This window comes from Gasterosteus aculeatus, chromosome 16 (genome assembly GCF_964276395.1).
Source record: "Gasterosteus aculeatus chromosome 16, fGasAcu3.hap1.1, whole genome shotgun sequence".
NCBI classification, from domain to species: Eukaryota; Metazoa; Chordata; class Actinopteri; order Perciformes; family Gasterosteidae; genus Gasterosteus; species Gasterosteus aculeatus.
The window spans coordinates 3,386,553-3,405,149 of NC_135704.1; positions in this window are offsets into that span (position 1 = coordinate 3,386,553).

The window sequence follows — 18,597 nt, forward strand, 5'->3', positions numbered from 1 at the left end:
GACATACATGGGTCACCTGGCAGGTCATGCCCCCCCACCGGTCAGTGCTGCTATAAGACTGCATTGATTATGTCCTTTACTGCAGGCAGGCAGTCAAGCATGTGCATTTTAGAACTGCAGTTACTCTATGTGAGCAAAGGTTTGAGATCTCTCTATTTGTGTTAGTGCACGATTTTCTATGTTGTACTAATCCGAATGTCCTCCAAAAGTCATCATGGAAACCTTTTCAGGAGGCTTTACAGGGTAATCAAGAGAAATCAAGGCAGCTCTTGTTTTAGCTTTAGTATTATCAGAATCTTTATTAGCCCAGGACAAATAATTGCCCTCAGCAAAGACAGAGTGATGCTTTATATGTGTAAGAAAAGTCTTACCAGAACACACCACAAAGATTAGAGGCCAACCAAACCTTGACATGTACGCAAATGATCTGCACAAGCGTGTGTGGGAAAAACTCGTATTTACTCTTTAAAATAAATAAAAATCACCCAGAAAAAAAGGAAGCAAACTAGGCAACAAGTCTTGCTGGAATACAAATGAATAACATGCATGATGAAAATTTGCAACATGAATTTCAACATGTTGCTTTACTTTTGTTTGCACTTATGATGTCATGTTTGCTTGAGGAAGTAAAAATAAATAAAAAGAAACATATGCAATAGTTAAGTGAAATCATTCATCTCCTAAAAGCCAAGGTCAAACAGCTTTCAGGGTCCAACAGTACTAAACAGCAGCTGGGAAGCTTGTTCAGTGTTGAAGGTGCAAAAACTATGAGTGATTGTCCCTTAGAACAACTGCTGCTGCTACGTTTTGCTTCTGTTGCTCTGTTTTCAGAGTCCAGATTGTCACTAACTGCAATCGCTGTGTGAAGAAACACGGAAGGGATATTTGTTTTAAGGATATATGCAAGATGCCAAACTGATTTTGCAGTGAAAACACATTAAAAAGATGAAGGTAGACAAACCTACAGGTCAAAATGTAAAAGTGAATCACCACATCCCCGAAAGATCAAGACAGTGGAGCATGAATGAAGGCAGAATAATGCACAAGTGAGGTAGGTCTATATTGTACTGATCCTGCAGCATAGACCTACCACCTTTTTACTGTTATAGTGATTAGAAAGCATAAGCAGCACATGTACTTTCCGGGTACCTCGGGGACTAGCGTAGTATACCAGTGCTAACGCTTGTTAATTAATGATGTACTAATTTACTCTGCTAATTTTAGCTCCAGAGGTATTTAACCCTTGTATGGCGTTCAGGTCTGTGGCGACCGTTTTCTTTTTTTATACAAAAAAAACAAACATGATTCATTTTTTTTTCAAACTCAGATTTATTGGCCTTGCCTCATTTTGTGCCAATAACATGTATCAGATCACATTTTCATCGACCACTCAACGTAACCCCTCTACACATTTATACTGCGTACCAAAGTTTTAGTTGTAAGTCTTGTGCATCTTCATCTGAGTGGACTGTGCATCCATGCCATTGGTCCAGTAGGTCCCTCTCCCTCATCAGACAATAAGGACCAAAGAAAGAAGCAGACAACAGTGACTCATTTTTTCAGAGGCCGGGTTGCACCAAGTCCAATTGACTGTCAGTGTATTATGACGGCCTGTCAGAGCTCGTCTCATTTGTTTTTGAACAGTGAAAGAGTGCTATGCAAGTCTCGAGTGACCCACAATGGTTCTAAATGAATACGGTTTGCTAATAACTGTGAGAAGACACCCCAGGGGCAACCACAAAACATGTGCAAGCACCCATGACCACCAAGATAATAGCCCCTACTCCAGACCACACTACTCTCTCCACTCCCAGGTCTGGTTTGGCTTAAGTCTTGGACAGATGGTAAGGTGAGGTCCCTGTTTGCCTCGGGAGAGGAGGGTGAAGGACAATGCCTCGTTATAGATATAAGGAAAAACGTTAAGTATCACCCCACCAGTTTAATGTTTGTGTCTTTAATGTGTTCGGTTACAGCAGTGCATTGTGCATAAAGTGTATTACGTCTATATGCTGCCATAGATTGGTGCACAACTGTTCCAAAAAAGTCATTTTTGTTTTTAATACAAGAAACAAATATCCTTTCTTGACCATGCAGCTCAAGGCACTAAATAAAAGCCACAGTAGGTGAGTGTTGGCTATTTCCTAGCAGGGAGTTTTGTGTGTAGAAGCTTTTTGTGTTCATGTGTCAAACCATGTCCAGGGCAGGAGAGAAGAGAAGATGGGGCCAGCTCTAATTAAAGCCAAAGGAAGAGTGTCATCTGCTGTGAACTCACAACTTGGGGGCCACAGCAAATCAATGGACAGCCAGCACTGCCATCATCATCAACAGCTCCCCATCAGAGCAATTGAAGGGGAACAAAAAGGAATGAGAAAGACTCTACCAGGAAGCTCCTACCACCTGTGCCGAGCAAAAGAAAGCGGGGGAGAGGGAATGAAACACAGACACAAACAGACAGAGAAAACAAGGTTGTGACTTCACGTTTCAAACGCCGGGGATTTATCATTTCATAGCAAGCGATTTTGTCATCTATTTTGATAAACAAAGAAGGGATTGTGTGAAGATTTGAACGGAGTGATCTAATGACCCCTTAAAAAAATATAGATTTTCTGGCTTTGCTCGAGGATCAAACAGTTGCATTTGGTGGAAATGTTCCTGGCAATATAAAATGTGTTCCCCAAGAGCGGATTTCGACTATTGAACCCTGTAAGCGGTATCAGTGCTCTCCTTTCTGTGTGAGCTGTTTCTCTTGGCCAGCAAGCGGGCGGCGCGCTGGATCAGATTCTTACGCAAACACCGGCACATCAACGGCATGTTCTCATGGCATTAGCCTTCCAAATGTTTTTCAAGACAAATGTGAATGCGACTATTTTCGTCCCGTAACCCGCTCTCTCGGATAACTCCGTTAGAATAAATGAATTCTGACAAGGGGAATCTGCATACAAAAACACAGCGGGTTTGGAGGCAGCGGCCGGTCCTCTGGCGAGGGCCTCCGAGGCTCTCTCTGAATCTCTTCATTCACTGCAGGCTCCTCCTGGACTTCTGGCTCTTTAAATGGCCGCCTCTGTTTGTCTGCGTTTCACATTCAATGGTAGCGGCAGTCAGACACACAGCCGCACATTAATACCTCTGTACATCTGGCTGGCACCTGCCAATGCGTTTACCGGCTACATCTCACACAGAAAGTCTCAGGTTTTGAAAATACACTATGGAAAGGTTGTTTCAAACATATTGGTGAAGAATGGTACATGTCATTTTAATGGTTTTAATGGTGCAGGATGGGAGGATTCCATTGCTTTATAGTAGCTCTCAAAATGGAGACAATGAGCATTTCAAGGATAGTATGTAATATATAGTATGTCAAAAAAAGTGATTATGATGACATTACCCATTACATCATCAAAGGTCATGGTATAGTATGCCATACAAATATAAAGAACGTTTTAAAAATCACAGTTTATCATGAAATGATAAGATATCATAATTTGTCATAGTATAGTAAATCATCTAATATAGAAGTTCATATAAAGGATATAGTATAATAGATGTAATAGTGGCCAGTAAAAAGGGATAGAATATGACATAAGTGTATCCTAGTTTAAATGAGACATAGAATGTTGCAAATAGTCATATATAAGTCATAAATAGACAAAAGTCATAGTGTAGTATTACACAAATACCTCATAATACAATATTTTATGAAAAATAATTTCTTAGAATGGCTTAAAACGGGAAAGTACAGTATGTTATAACATCACAGATGTTGAGTCACAGAAATGACTTACTACAGTGTGCCGAAAAAGTATTTAAAAAATGTGTGTCTACTAAAAGTCACATTACAATATACCATGAGCAGTCATAGTGTAGTATGTTGCAAATGAGTTATAGCATGAGTGACTTGTCAAATGTCAAATTCTAATATAGGAGAAAAAGTCGCTGGATACTGTCATAAAAAGTCATAGCATAATACGACATATAAAAATGTGTTTTTATTTGTAAAATAATTACATAAGACTTAACTTTTACACTTTCTCTCGCTCTCCCTCCCTCCCTCCCTCCCTCTGTCCCGCGCTCTCTCCCTCTCGGTCCTGGTCCGCTTGTACCCTGAGCCGCTTTTGGGGGCGGGGCTAGAACACAACGCGGGTCACGTCTTCATGTCGCTTTCGTTTCTTTCTTTTTCTCTTTCCTTTCTCTTTTTTTTCCATTCTTTTTTTTTTAGGGTTGGTGATGAAGCCGCAACCCCCAGTTTGAGAACCAGTGCTATGGTACATCATAAAAAGTCTTTCTGTAGCATGTTATTAAAGTTGTAGTTTTTTAATAAATAGACAACACAGTACACTTATATAAATGTACTTGGATATTCTGTTATATCAACAGTGTTGCTGTAAAAGAGTCACTGTTTAGCATTAAATAAAGTCACGCCATAGCCTGTCAAAAAATCCAAATAAAAATGCCAGTTATTGAATAATGTGTCATAAAACAGTAATAGTAGGTAATGAAATGTAATATTCACTGTATCGTTTGTAAAATTTATATAAAATATAATATTTCTATCTGCAGGATTTTTTAATCCCTCAGCACAAAACGATCACTAATTTCCTAATAGATGTTTTCACCCTAATTAAAGCCAATCAATGCCAAGTACACACTCTGCTTTCCTCTGTGATGAAAATACAACCTTTACAACTTGCATGAAGGCGGCGTTATGTGTGACTTTGTGGCTCACAGGAGAACATTCATCGGGATTGATGAACTCTACCCCTGTACCAAACGACGACCCCATGTTTTAAACTCATCCGTTCACAGGTGCTCACGAGCAAGGCACTGACTCTGTCAATAATATCAGTTCCCGTGTTATGCAGTTCCAGCCGAACACCGGAATGTTTTATTCATTCAGAAGCAGCATCCATACGTTGTCTCCTGCTGAATATGCAGACGGACCTACCATCAGGCTTTCTTTTCATTCCCCCCAAAAAACCTTACGTTAGGGGGATGGTGCCCGCCATTGGCACTGCACTCATCATCCCATGTGGCGCCGGTGGGCATATTGTGCACACTTTCAAAGCGGTGCCATCTCCATATGTTCTCTACGATAATCTTTTATCCGCCATCCCTGACTCTGGTTCACTCCCCATCCTCGCCTGTGGCAACAATTTTTTATTTCCGCATCAATTAGCGCGGTGCTTAATACAACAAGTAAACACTTTAGAGGTAATGGCACACAATTAACGTCCTTCCCCATCATAAAGGGTACGCTAAACACTCTCGCCGCCGCCGCCTCCGCCTGGAATGGAGAGAGAGACGTGTTTGGTCCCTAATTCGTGTGCTCTGGGATGGGAAGTTGAGTGGGCTTGGCTTTGTGCTACGCCATCAACACATTAATCTAATTATAGATAGCTGAAAATGAGTCTTGCAAAGACCCCGTGCTACCCCCCCGCCCCACCACCCCCACCACCCCCTTCACTAAAACACAGACAAAACACACACACGCTCCCCTAAACAGGAGAGTGAATGAGAACGCCTTTGCTTTTCAATGCGCCGTGCCAACCCACTCTCCAAATGCCAACGTCGCCGGTGAAAAGGCAGCATTCACTCGCTTTGTTGTCGGGACCAACTTCGTTTCATCGCCCCCCTTCTGTCCCCTCCCCGCCATTTCTCCTTCCCTGTTTTTCCAATTACGGACTCGTTTGCACGGGCAGGGCGTGCATGGGTAAATAGAGCTGTAGGGGCCTGTCATGTGTGTAGTCGTGGAGAGAGGTCCTCGCGGCGCTGAGGGACGAGATGATTTGTTGTGATTGACAGCTACCTTGAGACCGGCCTGATGGAGTTGTCAACGCTCTATGCTAACAGCCTGTTTCCTTACCTCTGCAGATGTACTCTGCTCCGCCGTACTGAACACACACACAAACACACACACACACACACACACGCGCGCGCAGCCTTTTCCAGCATGAGGCACATCATGGGATCTCAAATATTTATTAGGACAATGGTTTTCAGATGCAACACGAGAAGAAACTGTCAGAGCTTTTGCTTTCGGGGTTATTCTAGTATAAACAAGCATTTTGTACTGACAGCTTCACACTGCCACCTCTTCCATATCACAGTCTTTGTTTTTCCTGCAAAGCCAAGACGGAGCGGTATTGGAGGGTGCCGTCTTGGGCTAACACCGGGTGTGTGAACACAATGGCAATTCTACATCTGGGAACTCAGTGGGAAAACTATCCCATTTCTCACTTGTGCTGTTAGGAGAGGGTGTTCATTTTTACAAGGTGGATAGTGTTACTACAAAATGAAGTTGTGCAAGATTCCCTGTGAAAATGTGGTTATGAGCGTTAGCTAGGATTTTTTGACTGGTGCTATTCATCACAAGGGTCCGCTGTGAGTCAGCTGAGCACGTTTGTTTACGGTGGGCCGAAGCGCTTCCCACCCTTTGAGCAGGAGGGTTAGAAGATTGTCATAAAAGAGAGTTATTGTAAGAAAAAATGTTCAGAATAAATATCAATGAAGTTATACAGTTTACAAGTGAAGGGGTTACTTCCAGGATCGGCAGCAGAAGGAGAGGTGTGTCACAGCTCAGAGGCCCATAGTCGCACTCCGCACTCGGTCACCACATTTCTCCTCGGGGCCCCCTAAGTCTTTTTTTTCTCCCTTTTTCCCTGTGGTTTTCTTCCCGCGCCTCGTTCTTCTTGCGGTAATTCAGTTAGGGGGGAACAAAGCTAAGTGTTTAGCTGTGAGCCAGATCAAGGGCCTACTTCTTCCTCCCCGGAAAAGGTGGAATAACAAACACGGCCAACATTGAAATCAGCCGTACCTTCTGTTGGCTCCAGACTCCCCACATCTGTGCCGCACTTCTCTCTGTATCCCACACAGCTGCTGCCGAGGCTGGGGAGGCTTCAGCCCAGTGCCTCCCGGCTCCCGTCGGCTGGGGGTCCCCTGGGAATCAGCTGACTGGCACCCGGACTGCCAACCAGATGATGGATCCTACCAGGAGAATCCAACATGACAGGGAGAGGTGAGGCTGCAGGACTGGCCACCACTGAACCTGAGGACGAGGGGCAAATACGGTCACCTGCCGCAGCTCTGTTCCTGTGTGTCCTGTGTGCGCGTGTGTGTGTGTGTGTGTGTGTGTGTGTGTGTGTGTGTGCGCATGCAGATATTGGAGCATCTGTGTAAATGCATTTGAATGCCCATGTTGGTGGATACTTTGGCATATGTTTTTTTTTTTTTTTTTTTGTTTCACTCAAGTCACATTCTCCATCTGGACCTGAGCTGTAGGATGTTACATTTTATTTTGAAAGCTGACAAAATATTAATAGAGTTTAATTTCTCATGTTTGTCATGTCTGCTACTAGTCCTCCAAATTGCAAAAGATGCCAAAAGACACATGTTGTGAACAGAAGTGGTGGAAAAATTGCCGACAAAATATATAAGATTCCTGACAATAAACCCGTAATCTGCTTTTGCAACGGTACCAACAGGTGAGTCCACCATATCTCTATAACTTTCAATTATTAAAAACTCTAGAAGAAAAATAAATAACACGTTTTAAACCATTTCCTGGGCTTCGCATATTGTTTTGTTGTTTCTGGCATGACCAGCTTGATCTTTTGATACAAGCTGGATGAAAGCTTCATTCTTGGCCCGCGGCGTCCCGCTGGGCCATTGCCTTAACCAGACACTGTGATGGTAAGTGACTGCTGTAATTGTTCCGCTCCCAGCTCTCACACTTCAGCCAACCAACTGGCTCTTCCCGCTCGGTCAGGCCACATTGCCCTGGCGGGCCGTCTTGGCTGTGGACCCACAGCGACTGTGTACAACTGTACAGTTTGACGCTGATGTGGAATTCCTCTCAGACGATCCTGGTGTCGATGCTGTTAAGAAAGAAAAAGAAAAGAAAAAATGCCATTTTCCTCCAGCGGCACCTGCGTGGTAAAAGTACGTAGAGCTGCTGCCGGCAAACACTCTTACAATGGAGTTTGTTTATAATTTAAAAAATCCCCCAAAAATGTTTTATTATGATAAATAAAATCTGAATGTATGAGTGTGAAAATGTACTTTTAAAATATATTTTTATTATCATTTCTTTTTCTTACCACACAAAAAGCAGCCTTCATGCTTAAATCTCTGCATCGCTATCAAAGCGTGTCTGTCTTCATTGTGAACCCTCCCACTGACTACACACACACACACACACACACACACACACACATGAAAACAAGCAGGGGAGGAGGATGAGGTGAGGGTGGCTCACGCTACTGTACATCAAATATTAGATTGTTTACCATGTTTGAAGTGACAGCCGTTGCCGTAGTGGGTAAAGTGGATCAGGGTGCTGATACTGTAACTAAGAGACGCATTTACGATTCGCTCTGCTGCGTCACTTCTTCACACACGCGACGAGTGGCAAACGCAAACCCTCTCCACGTTAGTCAGGCCTGATGCCTCCTGGGTGTTAATAATGTCGAAACCCTGTAGTGGTCTCTGTTTATTTGCTTATGCAACCAACACCATACAGTAAAGAGGAAGAGGAGGAGGAGGAGGAGGAGGAGGAGGAGAGGGAGGGTGAGGGACATCAGTGTGGATTGGTACAGAACATTACATTTTCTGAAGAGCCGAGAACAAATTCCGCTGCCACCGTGCAGTCCATCGATCCACGGTTGATCTCCCTTTTCCTTAGGGACAGATACACACATGTGCCTACACGCACACACACACACACACACACACATAAGGACAGTACATCATACTCTCAGACCAAACCGTAGGGATTTGTGCGTCCGGCTTTTATCTCGTGTAAACCACCAGCAGTGGAGTCAATAATTCACTACATTTACCTGCTCCTCTCTTCATCGCCTCTAATGTTTGTATTGCAGCACAAGTAAATGAATAAATATATAAATGGAGCACCGGGTGAACATGAATACATGAATAGGTAAGAGAGCAGCGGAGGCGGGCGGCGTCTGAGCCAGAGGTATGTTGCCATCTTCTGGTTTCGGAGTCAAACTTCAGCGAAAGAAGACGGTTTTCTCACGGACCTTCTGCGTTCCATCTTTCACATTTATATAAAATAGATTCACGGGCACCCAAAAAAAGATTGAGTCAATCAGCGGTAATGTTATATTTCTTGACTCCACCAAAGAAGTATTTGCAAACTGACCCCTACTTGTTTGGATGACCTCTGTCTTTGCCTCTCCACGTGTTCGCTCTCACCGTGTCAAATACGTTCAGATAAATCTCGCTATCCAAAACATTTACATCGGGGTCTCTCATAGGTGTCAGCCTGAATAGGTGCCTCTCTTGTTCATCTAATTTGCATGTATGATTATCCACACATGCCGTCCTGTTCCACCACTGCTTCGAAAAAAAAAAAAACCCTGATTGGTGCTGTGGCAGGGTGTTAATTGGCCCGGCTCTGCAGCGAGTGCGCGTGCGACGCACACAACTGTTTGCGTATGTACGTGTCAGCGCGTTGACAGCGTGAGCGGTGTCGGAGCGGCTCTCCGCGGCCCCCACCGAGCACATGCGGCTCTCCAGCGGTCGGAGTGGCTCCTTCCTCCGTTTGTAACATGCGCTCTGGGCCTCCCCCCCCCCCCGTTCTCCCGGCCCGGCCCGGCCCGGCCCGGCGTTGTGTGAGGCCGTGTCCCGCCACAAATAAGGGCCTCGTGCGCCGGCGCCCAGGAGAGCGTGTGGTAGATTCTGCAGGGCTCACCAGCATTCTCAGTATTAGAATTTAATGACTTTCAGCAGAACCGCAGTGTCGGGATGGGAACATGTCAGGGTTGTGCAAATTCTTATTAAAACCAACTAAGTGAACTGGATTGTTTCAATGTTTTAAGTTTCAATGCCATTTCCATACATTTTCATATTTGTCATTATTATGTATTTGGCAAAACATGTTGGTGTTGTTTTGTTCATTACCATCCCTCCTGCTCTTTCATACTGAAGCATTGTAAAAACATTATTCAAAAACAGCTGGTTTAAAAGTTTGAATTTGACTTGGTGATCGGTGAACAGGCTTTGGATTTTAAAATGAAAAATAAACATAGAATTTAATGAACAAGCAAACAATAAGTCGAAATAAGCCTTGAAGGCGTTGAGTGTCGTGTGAGCGACCAGCTCCTCTCTCTCCTGTGCCATTTGTGTTCATCCCATTGTTCGGCAGCAACAACAGCGGCCATGTTTCACCTCGTTGCCGGGTTGGTGTCCCGGCCCGGTACCCGTGTTTCTGTGCCCCCGGTGTTACCCGCCCGTGTGAGAGTGTGTATCTGCGTGCAGCGCGGTGACTCCACTTGTGTGTGTTGCTCCGCCGTCCGCGTTGTGTAAACTTTTTGGTGGGGTCGGCGTTGGGGCGGGGGAGGGGAGGGGGGTGCCACGCTGAGTGGGCACATGCCCCAGAAACTGCCAGAGGACAATCAACGCCACCACACACACACACACACACACACACACACACACACACACTCTATTGCATCCCCTCCCTCTCTTTCTCCGTTTTCCTGTCTGTATCTTCTCCCACTATCTGATTTTGGCCCGGGGCAGGACAGCTGTGTCCATCAGGCCGTGCGGCCTGTGACATCGGTCGCACACTAAGGACCCACTAAGATGGCGAGGCTCCCTCGTGACCAACGCACAAACACAATGTCTCATCCCCGTTTTAAAGAAACATCTCTCAGTTGTCAAATTCACAACATCTGTATTTGATTTGCTTGTATCGATACAATACATGACAGTTTTATATTTCTAGGTTGTGGGTTGGTGCATTGAAGAAAGAGACGCACGACTGAGGCCCCTTGTTGTGACGGACACTGTGCATAATGTATTAATATGGAAAGAGGGAGAAAAAAAATGGTTGAAACGTTGAGGAATAAAAAACGTAGAGCGGCAGTGAACTATAATTATAATTAGACGGATAATTCGGACAACACAAAGACTGAAGGCAGATTTTTAGTGTGCAGGCCTCACCCTGCTCTATTAAGTCCTTTCATGTCGGGCGGCCCGGCGAGGGAAGGACCAGGGCTTTTTGAATGGCTCCACAACAATGAGTGGAGCCGTCGCAGCCGCCTCTGAAAGAGATCCATTATGATTTCATGGCTGGTTGGGCAGAGATTTAACTGTGCGCTCTTTAAAAAGGTGTTGTAAGCTTCACGGACTTGTGTTTTTTATTTATGTCACACACTAAAAGAATTGCAATGTCACTTGTTTTATGATCTAAAACGTGTTTCATTGCAGAGTTGAATAACCTCACACAATGTTTATTTTTCATTTGTCGTCTTCATTTCCATTGCACTAAAGCAGTAAATAACTTGATACAAGTCAAAATAAAAGTAGTAATAGAGTGTGATTGAAAACATACTCCTGAAATGAAAGTTGTCTGATGTATTGTCAGTGAATAATGTTCTCCTGCATGATTTAAACAACGCAATAAAAATAGAGCACTTCATATAACATCATTTTATCTATTAACAATTTAGAATTTTTGCAAAATGATTCCACATTGACACCCTTTTCTTTCGCGAGTAATGCATCCGGATCCATCTTTCTGTTGTTGCCCCGTCGCAGATCTTGTTCGTGGTAGTCCTCGTGCTGCTGGTAGGCCCGCGTGAGGCTGTATTTATAGTAAAAATATTGTCACAAATTGCCACAGCTGCTCCAATTCACTTAATGTCGGGCTTTGAGGAGCAGCTAAAAGCTTTGCTCCAACAGCTCTGCGTCTTTGATGTCGGGGAACTGGATATCCCCCCAGATCTGGAACACAGCTCCAGAATAAACACTGTGGTCTGGGGGTTAACTCGCAGGGCGCTATACAGGCCCAGTGCTGAAATCCATACGGCTTCAATGGAGGTGCCTCTCTCTCTCTCTCTCTCTCTCTCTCTCTCTCTCTCTCACACTTCTCCCCCCCCCCCGCCTCACCCTTCATCTATCCACTGCTTTCTTTTCTCTCCCTCTCTCGGCACCTCTGCAACTTTCTGGGGGCATCCCTCTCTCCCTCCCTCTCCCTCCCTCTCGCTCCTTCTTCACCTCTCCTTCTCTTGTCCTCTTTCACTTGCGAGGGGTCCGTTTGAACGGGTGAGCCGTGCTCCCTGTGACCTGTGCTTGTCAGTGTTAATTGTATGGGTTTAATTACAAAAACACATTTAGCACGTTTGAAAGGGGGTTTAGCTTAAAGCCGTCCACTTCGGGACCAAAACCTCCAGGATTTAGAGGCGGCTACCCGGCGTCAGATCAGACGTCGCCTCCCCTCGCCTCCCCTCTCGTCCGGCGGTCCGTCTGAGGCTTTGGCCTAGAGACGGCTCGGACGCTCTCAGCGAGGTGGCTTGATTTGTACGATGCCTCCGCTCCGCTCAAACCCCTCTTTTTTTATGGTTACAATGTAGTTACTTTGGGTTGTGATATCTGCTACATCATTTAAAAGACTGTGATCTGGTACAAATGCACCAGCAAAATAATCTCGTTCAATCTAATGGCGCTTAGTTCATTATTTGCATGTTTATGCTCATAAAACAACAAAATGGTGCATTTGCAGAAAGATAGAATAGAATAGAAAATAGAAAATCCTTTGAACTCAAAAGCTCTGACAATGCACAGTGCTTTTAAGACATTTCTAAAAGCTTGATATTGACATTTTAAATTGTGTGTAAAATCTCCTGCTTGTAAGAAACGACAGAATTCAGTGTGCAGACCAAACGGACTTGAATCCAGCGCATTGAGAGGCAGCCGGCGAGGCCCCGTTTAATCAGGGGGATTTGTCATGTGATTGACGGACTGTTGACAGCAGTATTGGGGCAGTATTTAGCGAGGTCTCAGGACCCCCGTGGCTAAAGTGAATTTTATGGAGACACTGGTGGGCCGCTGGCATAACAAGAACTCAGTTCTCACTCTTTTTTTTAAAGCTGATGCAAATGAAGGTATTTCACGTTGACGCCGTCTGGGGTGTAATAGTTTATCATAGTGGGAGAAAAAGAAAACGCAAAGCCTTGTCCTGCACTGAGCAGGGTGTGCGTGTGTGGTTGTCCCATGTGTGTCCCGGAGCAGAGGGGATATTAACAGACCTAATTTACGATGGGGTCCGCGGACTGGAACCTTTGCAGGAGATAGTTAAGCGCTTGGTTAACAATGCTGGGATTGAAAATAGGGGCCGAGGGCTGGTGGTCCCTTTGTGTGCCTGATTATGAGTTACTGCTGTGGATGTTTCAGACTCAACAAAATGCCTACATGGCCTAGAGAATTAATTTAAGAAAATGATTGAAGCTTGGGGTAATTTTCCATCTGCACAAAACAAATCATTTGAAATGAATGAGAATTTTATGTGACATTTTACATGAATTATATGGTAACCTCTGTTTAATTGTAGATTCACCCACCTGGTTATGTTTTCTATTTTGGCTGTTGTTTTTAAATGAAGCTTGACACGTTCTTTTCAATGACTATTGATATCTGAGGTGGACTCATTTACTTGGATGCCGTCTGTTTTTTTATCAACATGAACCAGTAGAATCGAAATATCCCCAATAAATGAGATTTAGATCATTCTGCTTCACGCAGAAGGACGTAGGATTTCTATGATTAGTTACTTACAAGACAACCTGTGAAACTTTAATTATGAAGCTCCCTTGGTTTAAGAGCTTAAAATGTATCTACTTCAATAATGGGTTTAGAAAATCATTTCTGATGGTTTGTATTGATGGTTATTGTTTTGATGGGGAAATGCTCAATGTAATGCAGTCAAACAGTCGTCTTCAATTAATATTTGTTAAAAGCATCATTCCCAATTTTTACCTTAAACATTTCACCCTGAGAAGTCTGTGATTGTGTTGTCGTGCAGTGGTGGCTCACTCACTGACACACCAACAAGCTGTCCTTTAACACGAACAACATATATTTCAAACATTGACGCTTTAGCTTTACCTTAATTTCTGAATGGTAAACGTGTCCCTAAAGGCAAAATATAAAGAATATCCCATAAACATTGGGTGTACATCTTGAATGCTTTCTCACTTTCCACTGCAGTCAGCAGGTCACGGTTTTGTGGGCAGCGCTGCCTCTAGAGGTCACATTGAGAACTGCAGCCCGGTCTTTACTTCTATTAGAGTCTTTCAGAGGAAATTTTAAAATAATTGCAGAGATTGGTAGTTATTTGAATTGAACCGGCACCTTTTGAGGTCACTTGCTGAAGAACCTTAATTACCTTGTAATGTGACTATGTTTCCATTTGTCTAAATGTGTGATAGGACTTTTTAAGCTGACAGCTGGTCTCTCAAAGATAAAAAAAATACCACAAAAAGCACAAGTCTTGACTCACATAAGTGATTTCAAATTTGTCTGTTTCTGATGAAAGGATAAAAATGCGAATGAACAAATTGCAGGTTTAATTGCTTTTTCATGATCCAGCAATCCTGCAGGAAAATGCAGCGTAAAAAAAGCCCAATTAGAGTCTTTTCACTTTGTGCAGCAGACAGCAGGGTTCAGGCTGATTGTCTTTCTCTGCTACTTGCTCCGCTCCAGAAGGTGATACTGGGTTGGACCCCTGTTACCCTCTGAGCCTTCTGTTAAATTTGGCAGAAAAAAAACGCCGGGGCTCAAGGAAGAACAAAGGGGCGCCCGGTTTTTGCCATAGAACCAGAAAAAAAAAAAAGAACCCCCGAAGAATGGATTAATTTGGTCTAATCGGGGCGACCCGTTCCATGCTTACTCCAGCAATAAGAGCCATTGCAGCAGGCAGGAAGCAGCTCTCCTCCTTTTCAAAAAGGCCTACAAAATGGCTCGGAAGTTCTTTAAGCGTGCTCCATCCACACAGCAGATGCTCTGCATTAATTGGTCTACCAAGGCCTGACCCGGGGTTCTGTGTGAGGGGTTTTAAGGAAGCATATTTATTATTTGCTATGACCCGGCGTACATGACGTGTGCACACAAGGGCCGCGTTTTGGTTTAACCGTATTACACAGTTCTGCTTTAGAGAACCGGTGTTCGGGGTGTAATGTTTTAACAGCAGGTAAGCTCTAAACACCATTCATCAGAGGCCTGCTCTCTCCCCTCATCCGGCCACGGCCATGACTGATGGGCCTGTCTTTTGTGTGGATGTTTAGCGCGGCGGAAAGCCATATGCCGCTGGCACCGACTACCACGTCCACCACCGCCGTCGACTGAAGCAGCGCTGCAGACTAAAGGCAGAAAGAGAGGCTTCAAAAAGCAAGAGGTCAAGCAGGAAAGAGGAGAAAAGTTGAGAAAAAAAGAAAAGAAAAATTAAAATAGAGCAGCGGGAAATTCTGCAGCTCTGTGCTTCCACGGGGGGGGGGACTTGAAATACAGTTGGCACGACTGGCATACGACACGAGTGCACACACACGTTCGTAGTGGTGGCGATGTGTCTTTAATAAGAGGAGCTGTGGTGGGAGGTGGTGCCGGGCTGGTCCATCTGTCCCAAGCAGCCTCTCTCCCAGTGCTGCTGCCGCCCCCTCGTGAGAGATGCACAGCTGTTACTGGAAAAGCCCTACTGTCCAGAGAAGGGGCTCGCACTCCTCCCCCCCCCAACCCCCAAAAAACGTCCATGCAAGAGGATGAAACGAGCCGGCGAGCCCAGCCACTGTGCAGTCAGCCTGCGCGTCGGCAATTTCAAACCTCTTTAGATCATTTTTCATGCTCACCAGAAATGAATAATGCACACATTAACTGGTGCCAGTTAATACATTTCCGTCTCACTGCACTTTATTTTTCAATAAGGGTCTAGCTGCTTCGCTTTGTTTTGCAAAACAAGCCTCAGAAGGCTCCTGCTGCAAATGATCCCAGCCAGCTCCCCCCAACCTCCCCACTCCGTTTTTTTTGCATCCACAAAGCTTTTTCTTTAAACTTAAATCATAAAAATCATTAAGAGTTGGCTTAAAAATTCCCGCTGTAACATTTTAATATATATATTTGTGTCCTTAGTGCTTTTCTCAGCTGAACATAATACACCACAACATTTTTCATAGGAGCGCTTCGTCAACATTCAGCCCCCAGGGCACCGCTACACAGAAACGGAATCAATCTTGGGGAACTTCCAGCCTTTGTAAAGGAGCCAAATTGGCAGACTATGTCCATTATACCAGCTCAGCAAAGGCCTGGCTAGCATCTGGCCACACTGGACGCTTTATGGCCCATCTCTGACTATTAATCATTGGCCTTCGCCATCGCAGACTCTCCAGAGGGTGGCTGGATGCTCCGTCGCAGGAAAATGCCAGGGCATGTAGACACAACGGTCCCGATGCCCGCCGACAGAAGCCCTCCTTGAAATGACAGAGCGCATCCAAGCCAGACGGACAGAGTGGCTGTCAGGGAAAAACTGTGACACGCAAGGAAGGGGTGGGGGAGGGGGGGAAAGGGGGAGAGACCCTATCCCCCCCCCAAAAATGCCACCGTGCCCACAGTGTGGTGAGGGCGGCCGTAGTATCCGTTCTGAGGTCGTGTCATGTAATATGATCTAGATGCAGCGGACGGGGTGGGTCCCTCTGTGGGACGCGGACGGGGTGTCAGACAAGCTGCTCCTCTAATAAGGGCTGCCATTCTAATGATCACTCAGTCAGCATAACCTTTGACCCCTACTGTTAGTAAGAAACAGAGGGAGGGGCAGGCACGGGATGGTGGGAAGGACTGCGGGTGCCAATGCACAGTTATTTACATCAATTAGACAGGCAAGACGGAGGTGCCCATCAGAGCCCATTAGGATTGTTGTGGTTGGGGGAGGGGGGCGAGAGAGGGGGGGGGCACTGAGGCCCAGCGGACACATCACAGGACTGCCCTTGATCACGTCCTGTCACATTGATGAGAGCTCCGTCAGGGCCGCTCTGCCAGACGCGTGGTGCGGTTGCGCTTTCGGGCTGCCGCATCCGCCATTCAGTCCTTTAACCCCCCCCACAAAACCCCCCCCACAGAATGCCATGAATGGACCTGTCTTACTGCAAAAACACAGCTTAAAATATACACAAAAGGGACCTTTCTTTGCAATCACAGTCATTTCCCTCCGCCAGCGTTTTTTAACGGACATTTCATGGCACCAGTTTGGTCGTGGGGGATGGGGGGGGACGGGGGGGGATGTTGGTGCTCATCAGATGCAAAATAGCACACCTGCTGTTCTAAAACACCCTCGCTGGGTTCAAATTAGTGCTCCCCTGCTTCTTGTTCTCCCGTCGAACGCGCTGCCGGCACTAAGGGATAACAAGGCTCCTCCACAACGGCTTCTGTTGAATCTGCTATTAAAGATTTGGGCTGCGAACAATCACAACCCATTGATTACTGTGATCAAAAAAACATCAGCGTGATTAATGGAACACAATGAAAAGGAGTCCCCCCCCCCTCCCTCCCTCCCCTCCTTGCAGTTGATTCCATTGTACCATTGGGACTGAGCATCCAAGCAGGTAAAAGGTGGCCGGGAGAACAAGGGGAGGACTTCACAAGGCTGCTCCATCCCATCTTTTATTAATGTCACTCCGTAGGACAGCAGGTTTTTGTCAGTCAGAATGGATAATGAAGATGTTGGCGGGGCCGGGGAATCCATCCCTTTAATACTCACATATTTTATGATAATGAAAAGGTATGATGATAAAAGTGGAGCTCCCCCACTGATGCGCCGCCACAGCTGAGCAGCCGGGCAGCCGGCTGCAGGCGCCCGATGGAAGGGATCACACGGGAAGCAAAGAAGGGGATCCGTAAAGCAAATAGCTGCTGCTTTTTCTGCTGCCGGGCCGTACAACGCACGCCGCCGTGTGTCGCGCCGCGTGATGAGAGGTAAAATGAGGGGGAGGGGGGGGCTTTTAGTCTTAAATGAGACTATCCGAAGCTTTTTTTAAAAACCGTGAGGCCCTTTGCACGACGCTGACCTTCACACCAGTCGGGCGGAAACGGCTTTCAAACAACACTTTGAGTCCGCCGCGCGCGTCGCCTATTTATTGTGCTTTCAGACTCTTTACATCAAAGCGCCGAAAATAAAACAAGCAACAAGGAAATCTCATCACGTGATGTTGGCTGCATCTTTAGGGAGGTCACACACACACACACACAACACACACACACACACACAGACACACACACACACGGCTTGCATGTCGGTAACATCTTCCCGGCATCAAAGCGTATTGTACTGTATGGGTAAACAAACTTAGCGCCTCCCCCCTCCCGAAAGCAAAGCCGTACCAGCCCCCGCCGCAGGAAGCAGGTGAAAAAATAGAAGTGCGTTGACCTTTGACCTCGGGGTGCACACTTGTTGACTGATGTTCGGCGGCGAGGTCGCCTTTTCCCTTCTGCGGCATTCTTCAAGACGAGCCGGCCCGTGCGCATGTGTGCGTGCACGCGTGCTCCCCGGGGAGATCATCCCCTTCTACTCTTTGAAGGCTCTGTGCTATAGAGCTGTTTTCATACTGCACCGGCCGTGGGTTTCCTGTCTCAGCTGACCCCCCCCCGTCCCCCCCAGCCTCCTCCTGGACACTTCAGAAAAGCTTCCCGGGACAAACACCTTTCTCCGATTAACTACAGAGGCCTCAGGAGCGGGGGGGGGGAGTGGGGGGGGGACGCGCTTCCATCTGGGTGCCATCCCACTCAGGAACAAAGAGACAGGACGTTGAGAAACAC